Here is a 20,750-nt window from a genome sequence, read left to right on the forward strand (position 1 = left end):
CATCAAATTTCAAAAAGTTCCTACCCTGGAAGGAGGGACACCCTTTTTCCACGCCCTCTCCCCACTCGGTTGCTCCACTCCCTCACCGGGTACCCCCAAGGCCAGTGATCAGTGATCGCACAGCCTCCCCCCTTTCAAAAACGCTCCAATCCAATTTAAAGCATATATATTGCATTCAAGTGTAAGTTAAAAGACTCGTTACAGTATGCACCATATTGCACAATTTCAAGCTGAAAAATGCAAATGTTCCATACCAATGGGAGGGGGACACTCTCCCCCCCCCCCCTCTCCTCCCCCCCCCCCTCTCCCCCCCCCCCCCCCCCCCCTGGGAATGGGATTTAAAGTGCTGAGCAACCGGAAGATCAGGTAGGTTAAGGCGGACTGAGCGGAGGTGTTGAGCGAAACAATCGCCGAGCCTGCTCTTGATCTCGCCGATGTAGAGAAGTTGACACCTGGAACAGCGGATACAGTGGATGAGGTTGGAGGAGGTGCAAGTGAACGTCTGCCTCACCTGGAAAGATTGTCGGAGTCCTTGAATGGAGTCGAGGGGGGAGGTAAAGAGACAGGTGTTGCATCTCCTGCGGTTGCAAGGGAAAGTACCTGGGGAGGGGGTGGTTGGGTCGGAAGGGACGAGTTAACCAGGGAGTTGCAGAGGGAACGGTCTCTGCAGAAAGCAGAAAGAGGTGGAGATGGGAAGATGTGGCCAGTAGTGGAATCCCGTTGGAGGTGGCGAAAATGTTGAAGGATTACCTATATGCTGTATGAGACAGCTGATGGGGTGAAAGGTGAGGCCAAGGGGGACTCTGACCTTGTTATGAATTGGGAGGGAGGGGGAGCACGAAAGGAGCTGCGGGATATCGAGGATACCCGAGTGAGCGCCTCATCTATAATGGAAGAGGGGAATCCCCGTTTCACAAAGAATGAGGACATTTCCGATGACCTGGTATGGAAAACCTCATCCTGGGCGTAGATGCAGCTTAGACGGAGGAATTGGGAGTAGGGGATAGAGTGTTTACAGGATCTTAATCTGATTCTCTGCCTTATTCATTACCTACAAGGCCTTAGTGTGGGTAAATTGGTCACAATATAAAAACTAAGGGACAGCAGCTGCTGGTTTATACCAGATATAGACACAGAGTGCTGAAATAACTCAGCAGGTCGGGCAGCATCTCTGGAGAAAAAGGATGGGTGACGCTTTGTGTCTGGTCTGAAAAGGGCTCCTGACCCGACATGTCACCGATCCTTTTCCTCCCAAGATGCTGCCTGACCTGCTGAGTTACTCCAGCACTTTGTGTCTATCTTCTGAATTGGTGACAACCTGCAATAACATTTCAATTAAAAGCACTTTAAAGATATTTAAGCGGTCACGAATATTGACTCGGAATGCAGTGTTCTTTACTTCCTCCTAGGATAAATAAAGTTCTATCGTAATTTGCCAAACCGAAGGATGATTTCCCATATTGCAGCAGGCTAGATTACAGAGAATGTAACAATTCTGATTGATAAATTATATGCTGAAGTGGCAAAAAAAAAAATTGGCCCTGATTTCTTACTATGATGAAAAGATAATCAACAATCTTCAATTGACGAAATCGCGCAATGATGCACAGTACTGTCATCAAACCCCTACAAAACTTCCATATTTTAATTTTCTTCTCAATGCAATAAAGACCAGCTTTCCATCAGACTTATTACTTCAGTGCTTCACCTGCAAAAGATCCCTTTCTGTTTTATATACCAAGATACCCAGAACCTCATATATACCAGCATTTGTACTCACTCAACATGTGTTAATTTGTTTTTTTTAATCATTTTTCCTTGGAGGAAGGGGGAGAGAGGGTGCCGGGTCATTGAGGGCCCAGGGAGAGAGGGGACCGGGGGGAGAAAGGGCCTGGTCATCCAAGTCATTCATTCAGATGGTCAAACATTACACATCCCATATTGGAATGGGCAGGCTTACTTTCGACCCAGTAAATGAAAATCAAATAGCTACAGATAGAAATCTGAACTGAAAACAGACAACGTAGGAAACACTCTGCAGATCAGGCAGCGTCCGTGGAAAGAGAAACAGAGTTAATGTTTCAAGTCAAAAATCTTCTGTTGGATCTGTTTATTATAGTTTGCACTTATGTACATACACCATAAAAAAGTAAACACAGGAACAGGCCCTTTCCATTCCAAAATGTCTGTGTGGAACATAATGCCAAGATAAACTAATCTTATCTGCCTGCACATGATTCATATCCCTCAATTCCATGTATATCCCAAAAGCCCCTTAAACACCAATATTGTGTCTGCCTTTACGACCACCTGCCATTGTTTTCCAGTCACGCATCACCCTCTGTGTAAAACAACTTGCCCTACACATCTCATTTAATCTTTACACCTTTCACTTTAAAGCTGTGCCAGTTAGTCTTTGATATTTCCACCCTAGGAAACATGTTTTGACTGTTTGTTCGGTCTATGCCTCTCAGAATTGTATATACTTCTATCAGATCTCCCCTCAACCGCCAGCGTTAGAGAGAAAGCAATCCAAGTTTGACTAATCTCACCTTGTAACTGACACCATCTAATCCAGGTAGCATTCTAATAAACTTTATATGCACCCTCTCCAAAGCCTCCACATCCTCCCTGCAATGGGGCTACCAGGAATGCATGCTCTACTCTAAATGTGGCCTAACTAATGCCTTATCGAGCTGCATCATGACCTCCTGCCTCTTATACTCAATGACCTGTCTATTGAAGACATGCATACATACCATATACCTTTTTTGCCACTGGCTGTAGGTTCCAATCACTATATCTTTAATTTGGAAGAAGTTAAAGGAAAAACTGTACAAGGTGAACATAGGTTCTGGTTGGTATGGATGAGTTTGGCCGGAGACCTGTTTCTGTGCTGCATGACTAACTTCACCTGTGTAAAGATAGGTGGTGGTGGTGGAGTGATTCTGCTTAATCACTACTCAATGAAGAAGTGAAAGCCGCGTATTCATTCTTTGTAGCTTATTTAATGGTGCTGGCTTGAAGGGCCGAATGATCTACTCCTGCGCCTATTGTCTAATATCTATTTCTTACATACAAATTTCCAAAGTGCACCCTAACAGTGGAAACATTAAACTAGGACATTATAAATGGGTATTGTGGATCTTCCGGCAGAGATGCCTCGTGGGCCTGAGCCTCGCGGGTCGATGGAGCCCATGGCAGGCCCCTGCGTATGCGGAGCCTGCGGCTGGGACCTGGGTCGGTGCTATGGAGGTGTTCGGAGAGGACCCAGCAGCGTTAGTGCAGGGGTCGGAGCGGCAACCGATGAAGGCACCGACGGACGAGGACGGACCCATGGAAGTGAGGACGCCACTGCCGAGGGAAGGAACAAAGGAGGACCCAGCATGGGGGGACCTCCGTGAGGGAGGGGGAAGAGCAATGGGGACCCGATGTGGGGGGACAGTCGTGAAGAACAATGAACAATGGAGGACCCGGCGTGGGGAGACAGCCTAGAGGGAGGGGGGTTGGGGGGGGGGGGGTAAAAGGGGGAACTGGTGCGGTCGGGGGGAGGGGAATTTGTAACTTCGTAAGCACCCTTATGGGCAACTATTTGCATACCTTGGCAAGGAATGCAAGAAAAAGAATTACACCGTGATTTATCACATGAGTATCAGTAAGTGTTTTTGACAGGTAAAGCTACGTTAAGATGATGCACTATTGATGCATTATTCCATCTATTACCTCCTTGATAATGTGTTGTTGTAAATAAAGCCCAATGGAAGAGAAATGCCAAGGAGTCACACTGTTAGATGAACTGTGATGAAGAGAACAGATGTATTGAAATTTGAAAGATTTGGCCAGTCAAGAAAGGCTATTGCAAACTGTAATTATGGAAAGATCTATGATTTTGTGACAAGAAAACATTTATGGCATGCTAATGTATTAGCTGGTGATTGTCACACTTGCAGACTGTGGTTCTGGAGGATGTAGTCATTTGAAAGGTGTGATTCTGGTGAATGTATCACATAGGAAATGCAATATGTGGAGATAAATGAATGAAGAGAACAATGAATGGATGGAACAATGGTGCTGTGGGCAGGCAATGAAAAGTGTTCAATCTGCAATGTAGTTTGAAGCGGAATGCAAATACTGTTCATGAAGGTGCCAATTAGTGCAGCTCAGATACAGTCAGATATATGTAGCCTGCTTTGATGTTATAATGCAAAATTGGAATTCCGAGTCAATTTTCTAAATTGAAAAGAGTTATGTTAAAGCAAACTAAATTTGGTTGCTCGATTAAAGATTCTGTGTCTTGTAAACAGAGCACATAATATCAGAAAGTCAGAGGACAGAAATCAATTTGCACAGCTCTAAAAAATACTGGATCAATAGTGAATATTACTGGGGGGAAAAATCGGCATCCTCATATTTCAGTAGGGATTTTGTTTCCACCAGCATTATATCCAGCATCAAACTTCCCCTGGTGCCCAGCAATGCTAGAACAAGCTGCAAAATTAGTCTGAAGAAGGGTCTCGACCCGAATACGTCACCCATTCCTTCTCTCCAGAGATGCTGCCTGTCCCGCTGAGTTACTCCAGCATTTTGTGTCTACCTTCGATTTAAACCAGCATCTGCAGTTCTTTGCTATACAAAATTAATCTGTTGTGAGATATTCAGCCATGTCGGTTTGAAAATGGCAGTTTTCCTTTATTCACAAAATAATCAGACTTTAGCTACCCATTTCTCCTGAAGCTGTGCTGTTTACATGCCCACACCTGAGACCTGTGACATTATACAGCCTCAAGTGCATCCTTTCTGCCGCGATTGCTTTGCCCTTTAAAGTCAGCGTTACATTCAATCTCAACTTCCTGGTCTTGTGATTATTGCAGGCAGAGCAGTCACATACTTTCGCCTGAATTACAGGCTTGTTGAATGAGCAAGCATTCAAAAACTACCCCCTGTCTTTACATGCACCATTTTTGCAACATCCTGCCAGGAGTGCTTAGCTTCAAACCTGGTGGGTCACTGTGGTCACATACAAAATAAGTATGCGCCCTGCTGGGTTTATTATTCATCAGCCTATCAGGTTGCTCTGACTGCCACATCCTTCGTAACATAGTTTTTTCATTCATTCAATCCCCTGGAGCTGGAAGAATATTGTTTGTATAGTGATATATCCCTTCAAATGCTGCCAGCATAGATAACACCGGCTGTGCTTCATACTACAATGTTCGAGAACTGGCAGCACATCAATAGGGAAGTGTCCGTACTGAAACCAACTATATTAGTGTCACCATCAGTGTGAAGTTTTAATTGGATATCTTACTCATACAATTGTGTGACCCAACCTGCTGTTCAAATGCAGAGAAAATAGAAAGTGCAATTTCTCGGCCTGTCTGGCATGCATAAACTGTGCTATCTTTAAATCACCTCAATTTATCTGAAAGGCTTGCACAGTCCTAATCTTCTGTCGGTCACAGTGTTTAATGGATAAATTCCTTCTTTAATCTCCTAGGAAAACAAATAATCCATATGATTCCAGGCGTTCAAAAGGGAACTGCAGATGCTGGAATATCGAAGGTATCGAAGGATGCTGCTGCACCCGCTGAGTTTCCCCAGCAATTTTGCGTACCATATGATTCCAGGGTATTGGTCTTGGCTGGTTCTATTCCACAAATATCGTTTGCATTAACTCAATGGCACTGGAGTAATAACGATCCAAAATGCATTTAATTATAATATTATGGGAAATCTATTAACAGGTTGTATGGAAATGTTTCCAGACTGCCCTGAATCCTCTTTAATGCATTAATAATCCTTTGCTGGGGGAGATTGAAATGTATAGGATTACTGATCTTACACTGCACAGTGGCACAGCGGTAAACTTGCTGCCTTACAGCGCCAGAGACCCGGGTTTGATCCTGATTATGGATTTTGTCTGTACACAGTTTGTACGTTCTCCCTGTGACTACGCAAATTTTCTTTGGGTGCCTCGGTTTCCGCCCACTTTCCGAAGACATGCAGGTTTGTACGTTAATTGGCTTCTGTAAATTTTTCCAGTGTGTAGGATAGAACTAATGTACATGTGATCATTGGATGGCATGGACTTGGTGGGCCGAATGCTTGCTTCCACGCTTTATCTCTAAACTAAAATTATTTCAGAATTTTTTGACATTGATGGGAGAATTATTTTTGAATTACTTTTATTGTTTCATTTGATATTCAAATCAGAAGTCAGTACAAACAAAGGACAACCCTGCTCAGATATATAAGAACATCGAAGATAGACACAAAATGCTGGAGTAACTCAGCTGGACAGGCAGCATCTCTATAGAGAAGGAATGGGTGACATTTCGGGTCGAGACCCTCATTTTATCACTTTGCTGTGATCAGAGAATAAGAAAAGCAGCTAACACCCAGCTAACAATGATCTATTGTACATTTTCCTTGACCTTTATTCCCTTTGTCCTATTTTCACATCTTACACATACTGATCTATGTATCTCTGTCTCCCCTGACATCAGTCTGAAGAAGGGTCTTGACCCGAAACATCATCCATTCCTTCTCTCCAGAGATGCTGCCTGTTCCACTGAGTTACTCCAGCTTTTTGTCTATCTTTGGTATACACCAGCATCTGCAGTTCCTTCCTACGTATATAAGCACATCAGTACAGAACAAGTAGAAATAGGAAAGGGAATTGTGATTTTCCCACACACCTGCTCACCCTCTCAGTATCATGGCTGATTCTTTCAGCACCACTTTCTTGCACTAACCCCCATTTCCCTTAATTCTCTTAACAACGATCTTTGCTTGAATATCCCCATCTTTTGACCTAAAGGATGTCACAGGAACCTTACCCTACACCAATGGATTATGTACTGTCCCTTAATAACCAATTTATTGATATCAAAGATTGAACAGCGTGGATTGAACAATGGACCTTTGAATCATGTAAAACAAACATCTACAAGGAATTGTCATGAATTAACTGAAGGTGAAACTGAAAATGAGTTTGTAGTCTGATACTTGATGCTCAAGTGATGCATCAATTAAAAGTAATTGGAGTCACAGGCACTTGTTGGAAAATGGCTCAATTGTGCTTTTTTGTTACCTGTGCAAATGCACAGTGAAATTCTTCTCTAACAAACAGTCCAGCAGAGTATTGTCATACCAATGCACAATCCCCTGATTAGCAAAGCATGCATAAATAGTCCACTGACTGCATGCAAGAGGCACCAATCACTAAGGTTGATCAAAGATAGACACAAAATGCAGGAGTAACTCAACGGGACAGGCAGCACATATAGAGAGAAGGAATTGGTGACATTTTGGGTCGAGAACTTTATTCAGACTATTCTTCAGAAGACTTGAGTCTGAAGAAGGGTCTTGACCCAAAATGTCATCCATTTCCCCTCTCCAGAGAGGCTGCCTGTCCCGCTGAGTTACTCAGCACTTTGTGTCTATCTTCGATTTAAATCATCATCTGCAGTTCCTTCCTATACTAAGGTTGATCAGTAGAATGATCACCTAGATGATCGCAAATCACTTGGTTGATGTCCAATATTCAACTAAGTATTTAAGAAATGAGTATGGAGTGGATAGTAAGTTGCTGAGCGATTAATTTGTGAAGGGAAAAGTTAAGGGAACAAAAAAGGTAAGTGTATGTAAGTTTATAAAATTACAATACTCTGAGGACATGAATAGCAGGTGATGTTAGAGGGCGGCACGGTGGCACAGCGGTAGAGTTACTGCCTTACAGCGCTTGCAGCACCGGAGACCCGGGTTTGATCCTGACTACAGGTTGTACATTCTTCCCGTGACCGCATGGGTTTTCTCCGAGATCTTTGGTTTCCTCCCACACTCCAAGGACCCACTGGTATGTAGATAAATTGGTTGGTAAATGTAAAAAAAAATGTCCCTAATGTGTGTAGGGTAGTGTTAATATGCGAGGATCACTGGTCATAGAAACATAGAAAATAGGATATTTGGCACATCGAGCCAGCATCGCCATTCAATATGATTATAGCTGATCATCCAAAATCAGTACCCTGATCCTGCTTTTTTTCCCTTTTATCCTTGATTCCTTTAGCCCTAAGAGCCAAATCTAACTCTCACTTGAAAACATCCAGTGAATTGGCTTCCACTGACTACTGTGGCAGAGAATTCCACAGATTCACAACTCTCTGGGTGAAAATGTTTTTCCTCAATACTAAATGGCCTACCCATTATTCTTAAACTGTAACCCCTGGTTCTGGGCCTGTTTCTGTATCCCTAAACTAAACTAAACTAACTAACTAACTAAAGGTAAATTCTGAAAGATAAAATTGTGAAAGTGAAGTCCTGATGCTTAGGTAAAGTTCTAATATTTTATCATTCTTGCAATAAGTTTGGATATGTTGGGCTGCACGGTGTTGCAGCGGTAGAGCTGCTGCCTTACTGCTCTTACAGGGGCCAAGGAAAGAGCATTCACGTCGCGGCCCTGTTTCAACCAATCTTTCCACCACCACGCACAAGAAGCACAAGAAGCGCAAGACAGACACCATTGTGCAGATGCCGAGAAGTGTGTTCAGCTCTGGCTGAACAACTTCTAATCTCGTGTGTGGACTCGATAAGAAGAAGACTGCTCTTGCAGTGCTGGAGATCTGGGTTCGATCCCGACTAAGGATGCTCTCTATATCGCGTTTGTATGTTCTCCCCAAGACAGCGTGCCTTTTTCTCCAAGATAGACAATAGACAATAGATGATAGGGGCAGGAGTAGGCCATTCGGCCCTTTGAGCCAGCACAGCCATTCAATGTGATCATGGCTGATTATCCACAATCAGTACCCCGTTCCTGCCTTCTCACCATATCCCCTGACTCTGCTATCTTCAAGTGCTCTATCTAACTCTCTCTTGAAAGTATCCAGAGAACCGGCCTCCACCACCTTCTGAGGCAGAGAATTCCACAGACTCACAACTCTCTGTGTGAAAAAGTGTTTCCTCATCTCCGTTCTAAATGGCTTACCCCTTATTCTTAAACTGTGGCCCCTGATTCTCGCCCAACATCGGGAACATGTTTCCTTCCTCTAGCGTGTCCAAACCGTAAATAATGTGTTTCAATAAGATCCCCTCTCATCCTTTTAAGTTCCAGAGTATACAAGCCTAGCCGCTCCATTCTATCAACATATGACAGTCCCGCCATCTCGAAAATTAACCTGGAGAACCTACGCTGCAGTCCCTCAATAGCAAGAATGTCCTTCCTCAAATTTGGAGACCGAAACTGCGAACAGAACTGCAAACTGTTATACAGAAGGATAATTGGCACTAAACCCAACAGTGGAGTACATATGGGACATTTAAATGTTGGACTGGATTTCAAGAGTCCAGAATGGGCCTATATCCACAATTGTTTGCCCAAGTGGCAAGAGTGCAATCCCTAAAGCTTGGTTTACACCCTTTTAGTACTTTACTAAACCCTCAGGTTGTGAGGTGACTAATGTTTGAACCGCAGATTCTGTGTTAGGCAGAGCCTGATGGAGTGAGCTGGTTTGGTGGTATATTCATTCTGCCACTTGCCTTGGGCTTCTGTGTGCTACTGATAGATGGACTTAGAGGTCTCAACATCATCTTATGTATCCCAAATGCATATTTTCCAGCTTGGGAGGTCCGAGATTTGGGGGGGGATGTGAGTCTTTACGTCTGTAGACCTGAATATCTCCCTTTTTTGGGGGGGTGGGAGCCTGGTTTCTGGCATGTGAACAACCTTGCCTCCTCACTGGAGCCACCTGATGGAGTGCTGGGATAGACACAAAATGCTGGAGTAACTCAGCGGATCAGGCAGCATCTCTGGAGAAAAGGAATAGATGATGTTTCAGATCGAGACCCTTCTTCCGACCTGCTGGATTGTTGGGATGATTGGTCTGGGAGTAAATACTGACGTCAGTTTGCCTTTCGTTCCAATGCACGTAAGATTTTACAGATAAAGTTTGATTATATAATTCCAGTGCCAAGTGATGGCTACTGTTATTCAAGTTTGAAGCAGAATCAGAGATCACCATTTCCTGGTAGAGTGTGCGTTTTGGATTAGAACCCACGTTTTGATCTTCAAATAAATATTTTATCAATAAAGGCTGGGCTGATGTATTGAAGGTCATTCGAATTTCATCATCAATAAATGCTTTTTCTAATGGAGACAAAAGAAACTGCAGATGCTGGAATCTTGAGCAAAACACAAAGTGCTGGGGAAAAATCAGCAGATCAGGCAGCATCTACGGAGGAAATGGACTGGCGAAGTTCTAGGTCAACGCAAAAAAGTAACCTGTCCAGTCCATGCGAGATAATGCCTGGTCCACTGATTCCTCCAATGCTTTGTCTGAAATGTGATTATCTCTCTGGGCTTAATCACATAATGTAAGTAAAATTGTCTAAATCATTATGGACTAAAAAGAAAATGTATGTTGCTCTATTCAAACTTTAGTCAAGAGACTTAGGAAATGATATAGTTTTGTTTTTTTTAGTTTAGTTTAGCTTACTGAGGTACAGAGAAAAACGTTTTGTTGTGTGCTATCCAGTCAGCGGGAAGACTATACATGATTGCAATCGAGACATCCACAGTGTACAGATACAGGATGAAGGGAATAACATATAGTGCAAGATAAAGTCCAGTAAACTCTGATTAAAGATCCAAATTCCCCCTGAACGTTGAGCAGTCACGAGGGAACTGAGAAGTGTAGAGTTATTTGAAATAATATTCTTGTTCGGGAAGTGGATTGTATGAATTGTAAGGAACAATAAGGAGGATAGATTCCCGCAGAGCCACTCTCGCGGCGGGAGTGTCCCGGGGACCCACGCGGGCCTGATCCACTCAACGAACACTTGCTGCCGACAACCAGAATGACGACAGAAGACTGGATTGCGCCCGAGTAGGCTGAACTCACCCCACAGGCCTCCCAAGGGACTGCAGTGAAGCCAGGTGACGAGACCTGTCTGGGCTGAAGGAGCATCAGCGGTGGCGGCGATGGGAGCCTCAGCAGCAGCAGCAGCAGCAGCGGGAGACTTGGCGGCAGCAGCAGGTGACTCGGCAGTGGCAGTGGGTGCCTCAGCGGCAATGTGGGCCTTGGCGGCAACGGGAGCCTCGGTGATGGTGGGGCCCAGTCGATGAGCGTGAGGGGGGAGAGAAAAACAACGGGGATGGCGAGTGGGGACCGCTGTGAGGGGCGATGGGGGGCCTGGTGTGGGGGAGGGGAGGGGCACTATAGTTTAGAAACCTCCGCCCAGGGGATAAGTCTGGGTTTGTTTGTTTGTTTGTTCATTTGTTCAAGGTGAAGGCGCTGTGAACAAGGCAGCCAGCCAACAGTCGCTTGTCTTTTCATTTTTGTTTTCACTTTTAATTTCAAGTGTTTGTGTGCCTTGTGTGTTGTGACGGTCAGCTGACCAATTTCCCTCCGGGTATGAATAAGGTTTTATTGTATCGTATCGTATTGTAGATTATTGGAGATACCATTTAAGGCAATAATGGTTCATGGTTGAGTTGCTTTGGTTTTCACATATGATTTTTTTTTTAATCAAAATGTATTTTATTTAATTTTCAGGACATAACAAAGTGCAAAGTTGTCTATTTGTTACAGACAGAGTGTACGAAAAGAATTAATAAAATGATCAATCATAAATTTTACTTCACGTTTTATATTTAATTTGATCAACAAATAGCTTTTCCGTTCATTGGAAATGAAGATGTGATTAGAATACATTTTCATTCTGGATTAACACGTTCTTATAGTACTTGCCTTTACTGAGTTATTTACTATTGGTCTGCAGCAGATTGCTCTACTTATCGACCCCTTTGCCCGAGAAGTAATTTTGATTTAAAACGCCATCATGTTTCTGATATTAACCCCAGTCCAATATACAACTTCCTTCTGATTGTTTTTAAAGTGGAGACCACCGAAGCCACTGTGGGGTGAAATCAACATGTTTTCTACATGTTCATTTTGAGAATGGTAAAGAGCAGAATGGTAGGGTGGGGCTTCCCAAGCCCAAGAATAATCAATCTAACCCACAAACAGGTTAGTTCCCGGAGCGGCAAAACTGACATATGATGAAAGAATGGGTCGACTGGGCTTGTATTCACTGGAATTTGGGAAGGATGAGAGGATATCTTATGGAAACATAAAATTCTTAAGGGATTGGACAGGCTAGACGCAGGAAAAATGTTCATCATGTTGGGAGAAGTCCAGAACCAGGGGTCATGGTTTAAGAATAAGGGTTAGGCCATTTAAGACTGAGATGAGGAAAAACATTTTCACCCAGAGAGTTGTAAATCTGTGGAATTATCTGCCCCAGCAGGCAGTGGAGGCCAATTCACTGGATGAGAAGGTTAGATATAGCTATTGGGGCTAAAGGAATCAAGGGATTTGGGGGAAAAGCAGGAACAAGGTACTGATTTTGAATGATCAGCCATGATCATATTGAATGGTGGTGCTGGCTCAAAGGGGCGAATGCATCTATTTTCTATGTTTACTCATCAAACCAGAGCAGCGCTGAACTACTATCTACCTCATTGGTGACCCTCAGACTATCCTTGATTGGACTTTGCTGACTTCACTTTGCACTAACACTATTCCCTTATCTATACACTTTAATGGCTGTATTTTGCACAATACAGCTTTTCACTGTACCTCGGAACACGTGACAATAAACTAAACTAAACTGAAGTGGAATTACCTTTACAGGTACCCAAAAAATGTCCTGCATTGTGCCAACTATTCTGCTCACCTTATGTCAGTGTTGCCAGGTTTGTGAGGAGAATCAGCCCAAAGACAGAAATGAAGCTGATTTTTTTTTTTTATAATTTGCAGGCTACATGTTATGTCTGATTCAGATCAAGGCTTGAATCCAGTGTTCTTCTTACATGTAGTTGTAGAACCTTTGTGAGTTCAAACTTCCAGGTTTCTGCTGAGTGAAAAGGATGCTTGGATCATAACAGCAATCAATAAGGAATAATGCATCAAGAGATATGGAACAATGTTGATAGTTTGTTTTCTTGCCTGGAGTCAGAGTGTGTATGTAGCCTTTGGTTATGGCATTAGTCATTTCAGTAGTAAGTCAACAATATCTACCAGAAAGTATAATCCAGTATCTAGGACTCAAAATCTGTTGATAATTAACCAAGGTTAGGAAAAGATTATGAATTGGAAAATGTGTGTAGATTAACTGTCTTATTAATAGAAGACAGAGGGTTGTGGTGGAAGGGCTGTATTCAAGCTGGATGTCTGAGGTCAGTGGAGTTCTGCAGAGATCTGTGCTGGAACCGTTGTTGTTTGTGATATACAGTGGCTTGCAAAAGTATTCATACCCCTTGAACTTTTCCACATTTTGTCACGTTACAACCACAAACGTAAATGTATGTTATTGGGATTTTATGTGATAGACCAACACAAAGTGGCGCATAATTGTGAAGTGGAAGGAAAATGATACATGGTTTTCAAATTTTTTTACAAATAAAAAACTGAAAAGTGTGGTGTGCAAAGGTATTCAGCCCCCTTTATCCTGATACCCCTAAATAAAATCCAGTGCAACTAATTGCCTTCAGAAGTCACCTAATTAGTAAATAGAGTCCACTTGTGTGTAATCTAATCTCAGTATAAATACAGCTGTTCTGTGAAGGCCTCAGAGGTTTGTTAGAGAACATTAGTGAACAAACAGCATCATGAAGCCCAAGGAACACACCAGACAAGTGAGGGATAAAGTTGTGGAGAAGTTTAAAGCAGGGTTAGGTTATAAAAAAATATCTCAAGCTTTGAACATCTCACGGAGCACTGTTCAATCCATCATCCGAAAATGGAAAGAGTATGGCACAACTGCAAACCTACCAAGACATGGTCGTCCACCTAAAATGACAGGCCGGGCAAGGAGAGCATTGATCAGAGAAGCAGCCAAGAGGCCCATGGTAACTCTGGAGGAGCTGCAGAGATCCACAGCTCAGGTGGGAGAATCTGTCCACAGGACAACTATTAGTCGTGCACCCCACAAATCGGGCCTTTATGGAAGAGTGGCAAGAAGAAAGCCATTGTTGAAAAAAAGCCATAAGAAGTCCCGTTTGCAGTTTGCCACAAGCTATGTGGGGGACACAGGGGCTTTCTTTTCCCAACACTTTCCTGCATCTTCACGATTCTTGCTCACTTTCCTTACTTCTTTTATTTCTATCTTTTTTAAAGCTCAAAAAACGAAGTGGTAGAACAAATGTAATAAGATATATCTGATGTGTATTATTGTAATTTATTGTACTTCTAAAAAAAAAAAAGAAAGAAAAAAAAAAACAAGTATTCAGACCCCTTCATTTTTTCCACATTTTGTTACGTTATAGCCTTATTCTAAAATGGATTAAATTCATTTTTTTTAATCAGCAATCTACACACAATAGCCCACAATAAAAAAGTGAAAACAGGTGTTTAGAAATTTTTACAAAATAATTAAAAATAAATAACTGAAATATCACATTTACATTAGTATTCAGACCCTTTACTCAGTACTTTATTGAGGCACCTTTGGCAGTGATTACAACCTCAAGTCTTCTTGGGTATCACGCTACAAGCTTGGCACACCTGTATTTGGGTAATTTATCCCATTCTTCTCTGCAGATCCTCTCAAGCTCTCTCAGGTTGGATGGGGAGTGTTGATGCACAGCTATTTTCAGGTCCCTCCAGAGATGTTCGATCGGGTTCAAGTCCGGGCTCTGGCCGGGCCACTTACAGACATTCACAGACTTGTCACAAAGTCACTCCTGCGTTGTCTTGGACGTGAGCTATAGGTCGTTGTTCTGTTGGAAGGTGAACGTCTGCCCCATTCCGAGGTCCTGAACGCTCTGGAGCAGGTTTTCATCAAGGATCTCTCTATACTTTGCTCCGTTCATCTTTACCTCGATCCTGACTGGTCTCCCAGTTCCTACCGCTGAAAAACATCCCTACAGCATGATGCTGCCACCACCATGCTACACCGTAGATATGGTATTGGCCAGGTGATGAGCGGTACCTGTTTTCCTCCAGACGTGACACTTGCCATTCAGGCCAAAGAGTTCAATCTTGGTTTCATCAGGCCAGGGAATCTTGTTTAGGTGCCTTTTGGCAAACTCCAAGCGGGCTGTCATGTGCCTTTAACTGAGGAGTGGCTTCTGTCTGGCCTGATTGGTGGAGTGCTGCAGATATAGTTGTCCTTCTGGAAGTTTCTCCCATCGCCACAGAGGAACTCTGGAGCTCCGTCAGAGTGACCATCGGGTTCTTGGTCACCTCCCTGAATATGTTAGTAAGTCTCTATCCTAAGGCCCTTCTCCCCCGATTGCTCAGTTTGGCCAGGCTCTATGAAGAGTCCTGGTGGTTTCAAAGTTCTATTTATGAATGACGGAGGCCACTGTGCTCTTCGGGACCTGCAATGCTCCAAAGAATGTTTTATACCCTTCCCCAGATCTGTGTCTCAACACAATCCTGTCTCGGAGGTCTACAGACAATTCCTTCGTCTTCATGGCTTGTTTTTCGCTCTGACATGCACTATCAACTGTGGGACCTTATATAGACAGGTGTGTGCCTTTCCAAGTCATGTACAATCAATTTAATTTACCACTTGTAGACTCCTATCAAGTTGTAGAAACATCTCAAGGATAATCAATGGAAACACGATGCACCAAAGCTCAATTTTGAGAGTCACAGCAAAGGGTCTGAATACTTACGTAAATGTGATATTTCAGTTATTTATTTTTAATTATTTTACAATAATTACTAAACACCTGTTTTTGCTTTTATATTATGAGGTATTTTGCTTAGATTGATGATTAAAAAAAATGACTGTAACCAATTTTAGAAAAGGCTGTAATGTAACAAAATGTGGAAAAAGTGAAGGGGTCTGAATACTTTCTCAATGCACTATATATATATATATATATATATGTATATATATATATATATACATATATATATATATATATATATATATATATATACATTATATATATATATATATATATACACATATATATATATATATACACATATATATATATATACATACACATATATATATATACTATATATATATATATATATATATGTATATATATATATATATCTATATATATATATATATATTATATATATATATATATAAATATATAAATGACCTAGACATAAATGTGGACGGGTTGGTTAATAGTTTTGCTGTTGACACCAAGATTGCTGGAGTTGCAGACTGTAAGGAGGGATGTGGAGAGAGTGCGGAAGAGTGTGCAGAAGAGGTATGGAGAGGGTGCAAAAGACTTTGACAAGAATGGTGCCTGGATTGGAGGGTATTAGCTATAAGGAGAGAAGAGCAGACTTAGATTATCTTCTGTGGAATGTTGGAGATTGAGGGGAGACCTGATAGAAAGAAGTATGTACAATGATTAGAAGCATAGTTGATAGGTAGGGTCAGACCAAAAGTAGCATGTTCACCTGAAATAAAAATAGAAAATTCTGAACGTTCTCAGCAAGAACATGATGGTTTACCAACACTTAGTAACTATTAAGCTACGTGTTTATAGAGTCATAGAGTCAAAGTGATAAAGTGTGGAACAGGCCCTTCAGCCAACTTGCCCACACCGGCCAACATGTCCCAGCTACACTAGTCCTACCTGCCTGCATTTGGTTCATTTACCTCCAAATCTGTCCTATCCATGTACCTATCTAACTGTTTCTGAAACGTTGGAATAGTCCCGCATCAACTACCTCCTTTGTCAGCTTGTTCCATACAGCCACCACCCTTTGTGTGACTAAGTTACCTACAGATTCCTATTAAATCTTTTCCATTTCACCTTAAACCTCTGTCCTCTTGTCCTTGATTCACCTACTCTGGGCAAGAGATTGTGCATCTGCTTGCTTGATTGACTGACGCCAGTAAAAGCCTGAAGAATCCTAGAAGTTTCCAAGCTTGTGGCATGGTCTTGATGCATCTTTGATTTGGGAACCCCGATAAGTGGGTTGTGCCAATTATGAGACTAAATAGTAAATGTAAAACAACTATGGCCCTGTTTGGAGGGATAACAGTAAAAAACAGAGCTACGCATGACGTAAATCAATATTTCTGTTAAAATAGATTCAATAAGGTGCCATATTTTGTCACAGACCTGCTGAATTGAAACCCAGCTGTTACCAATGTCCTAGGAATAATAGGTGTCAGCCTCAGTTCTCCATCAGTTAACTTTATGGCCAAGGATGTGTTAACTAAATAAATTGTTTCTCTCCATATTGATTATATTAATGTCTGAATGTCTGAACAAGAAAGGCAAAAAAAACAAAACAAATGAGAGTAGATTAACTACAAACATGACATATTCTGAAAATTAAAAGACAAAAAGATAAATAATTCTCTGGAGCCACTAACTACTGAACACATGTATTGTTCTGGCTTATAAAAGAAAATAGATGCTTCTTATGCCAGAATAAAGGAAGAAGTAATGGTTAAGAAGGATAAGAGAGGGGGAAAACATCACATGTCTACATAAATGTAAATGTTTTTCTAAGTTTGCTGCAAAAAGGACACTCTTAATAAAGTGACATGTTAATATCTAGCTTATTAACTCTCCTTATACCTCCACCAGCATGTATTTCTGGGAGGGTTTATCTGAAATCTACCAAGAATCATAGAATACGGAAACAAGCCCTTCAGCCCAACTCGTCCATGCCGACCAAGATGCCTCATCTAAGCTAGTCCTATTGATGTTATATATATATATATGAGTGGTGTTTTGTGTGGTTTTTATGGTGGTTTCACCGTTTGAAATGGTATGAACCTGCATTTGAATGTGGTGGCCTTGCACCCTGCATGAAATGGTATGAAACTGCATTTGAATTTGGTGGCCTTGCACCCTGCTTGAAGTGGCATGAAACTGCACTTGAATTTGGTGGCCTTGCACCCTGCTTGAAATGGCATGAAACTGCACTTGAATTTGGTGGCCTTGCACTCTGCTTGAAATGGCATGAAACCGCACTTGAATTTGGTGGCCTTGCACCCTGCTTGAAGTGGTAGGAAACTGAACCTGAATTTGGTGGCTTTGCACCCTGCTTGAAGTGGTATGAAACTGCAATTGAATTTGGTGGCCTTGCACCCTGCTTGAAGTGGTATGAAACTGCACTTGAATTTGGTGGCCTTGCACCCTGCTTGAAATGGTAGGAAACTGCATTTGAATTTGGTGGCCTTGCACCCTGCTTGAAATGGAATTTCAAGGAATAGCCGTGAGTCAACTGCTAGCCCACCAGCCGTGAGTGAGCTGCCAGCACATCAGACTTGAGTGACTGAGCTGCCCCCCCAAGAATCCATTTGGCCCACAATGTCCATACTAGCCCTCTGGAAACCAGTCCCTTCAGCCCACAATATCCATACTAGCTCTCCAGAAAGCCCCCCCCCCCCCACTGGCCACCAATATTGGAATTGGGGAAGGTGGAATATTTTGTTGGGGGACCAGCCCTCCCGTGTGAACATGGGACCCAACGGGTCCCACTTAGTCTAGTATACCTCTAAACCTTCCTTTTCTATGTACCTGTCAAAATGTCTTCTCAATGGTGTTAATATAACTGTCTCAACTACTTCTTCTGGTAGATCATTCCATACATCTATCACCCTGTCGTCCCTCAGGTTCCTATTAAATCTTTCCCCTCGCACCTTAAACCTATGCTCTCTAGTTTGTGATTTGCTACCCTGGGAAAAAGATTCTGTGCATTCACCCTATCCATTTTCCTCATGATCCTCATGATTGTATGCATCTCTAAAAGATCGCTGCTCAGCATCCAGTGCACCAAGGAATGGAGTCTTAGCTCGCCCAACCTCTCTATATAGCTCAAGCCCTCAAGTCCTGCCAATATCCTCGTAAATCTTCTCTTCATCCTTTCCAACTTAATTGCATATTTCCTAAAGCAGGGTGAACAAAACTGAACACGATGCTTCAAGTGCGGCCTCACCAACATCTTGTACAACTGTAACATGACAGAAGCCTTCTTTAACACCCTATCTACCTGTGGCGCCACTTTCCAGGAAGTTGTACTCCTCGATCCCTCTGCTCTACAACACTCTCCAGGGCCTTGCCGTTCACTGTGATTTTACCCTGCTTTGAATTGAACGCCATTAGCCATTCTATGGGATACTTGGCCAGGTGATTAAGATCCCGCTGTGATTCTTGATAACCATTTTCACTGTCAATGATACCATCTATTTTAGCATCATGTGCAAACTTATTAAACACCTTGTACGTCCCTTGTTTAAAAATAACTTTTTGTTAATTTAAAGTCAAGTCAAGAGAGTTTATTGTCATGTGTCCCAGATAGGACAATGAAATTCTTGCTGGCTGCAGCACAACAAAATATTGTAGGCATAAATACAGAACAGATCAGTGTGTCCATATACCAAAAATATATATACACACATAAATAAACAGGTAGGTAAGGCAGGTATGTGGACAATTGATCCCTGCTCTTTAATCAGTAAGGGCAAATTAAATTTATATTCCCGACTCACTATACTAGACATCAAGCAACAAATGAACGCAACTAAGCTGATGGATCTAATTGAGCAATATAATAATTTACATGATCCCTTCACACTTTTCAGAATTATCTTATCAATGCCCTCGAATTAATACATTAAACATATTGAACCTGAGCTAAAAAAATATGAAGTTCAATCACGTTATCAGAAGAAAAGGAATATATTTAGGATGGGAGAAGTAAGGTAAGGATAATGGAATGGATTTTCCGAGGATTGGTGACATACATGAACTCCCTATCTCCCTACCCTCAGAACTAGCTGTTGCTTTCAGTGTGCTCACAGGTGCAGTCTTCTGATGGGATGAAATCTACCAATTTTCCCAAGCGGCACGGTGGCGCAGCGGTAGAGTTGCTGCCTTACAGCGCCAGAGACCCGTGTTCGATCCTGACTACGGGTGCTATCTGTACGGAGTTTGTATGTTCTCCCCGTGACCACATGGGTTTTCCCCGGGGTGCTCAGGTTTCCTCCCACACTCCAAAGACAAAGGTAGGTTAATTGACTTCGGTAAAGATTGTAAATTTCACTAGTTTGTAGGATAGTGCTAGTGTATGGGGATTGCTGGTCGGTGCGGACTCAGTGGGACGAAGGGCCTGTTTCCATGTTGTATCTCTAAATTAAACTAAACTATGTGCAAGTGACTTGATCAATATTGGTGTCAGAGGTTCTGAGGAGAAGGCAGGAGAATTAGGGTTAGGAGAGAGAGATAGATCAGCCATGATTGAATGGCAGACTTGATGGGTCGAATGGCCTAATTTCAACTCCTGTCACTTAACACCTTATGACCAGCCTCTCCCCAAATGACCTTTGCCAGACAGCGAGGGACTACCCCCAATACACTCATCAGCAGTCAATAACTATTGTCAGTCTGTGACTTGAGTCACAGATCAGCAACTGCTTGGTTATCACACTGGTTGGAACAGCTACCAAATGGCTGGCCTGGAGAGAGAGAAAATGGTGCAGATATTACACACAATGAGGGGAGGAAGATGGTGAGTTTGTGCATGTCACCAGTCATCAGAAGCTCCGGCCCATTATCTTTGCCTTACTTCTCCTAAAATATTCCTTTTCTTCTGATAATGTGATTGAACTTCATAATTTTTTTAAAGGCAATGCCAGTGATGGCAGAAGCGGATCTTCTGAAGGAAATCATCTTGCAAGAATTGCAGTGTCATCTTGGTTTGCTGCGGTGTACAAGAGTTACAGTCAAAGTGTAAGAATCATCACAA

At 42.4% G+C, this 20,750-nt stretch overlaps 1 protein-coding gene and 1 long non-coding RNA gene across 2 annotated transcripts in view; both read right to left on the reverse strand.

The window, feature by feature from the left end:
• Positions 1-20,750, reverse strand: part of pxdnl (peroxidasin like) — a 498,663-nt gene that overhangs the window by 255,151 nt on the left and 222,762 nt on the right. The window lies entirely within an intron of this gene.
• Positions 9,494-12,132, reverse strand: LOC116972247. The gene is made up of 3 exons (XR_004411747.1): positions 12,021-12,132; positions 10,165-10,172; positions 9,494-9,504 (listed from the first exon to the last, which is right to left on the reverse strand). It is a non-coding gene; the product is annotated as an uncharacterized LOC116972247 (long non-coding RNA).

This window comes from Amblyraja radiata, chromosome 4 (genome assembly GCF_010909765.2).
Source record: "Amblyraja radiata isolate CabotCenter1 chromosome 4, sAmbRad1.1.pri, whole genome shotgun sequence".
Classification (NCBI taxonomy): domain Eukaryota; kingdom Metazoa; phylum Chordata; class Chondrichthyes; order Rajiformes; family Rajidae; genus Amblyraja; species Amblyraja radiata.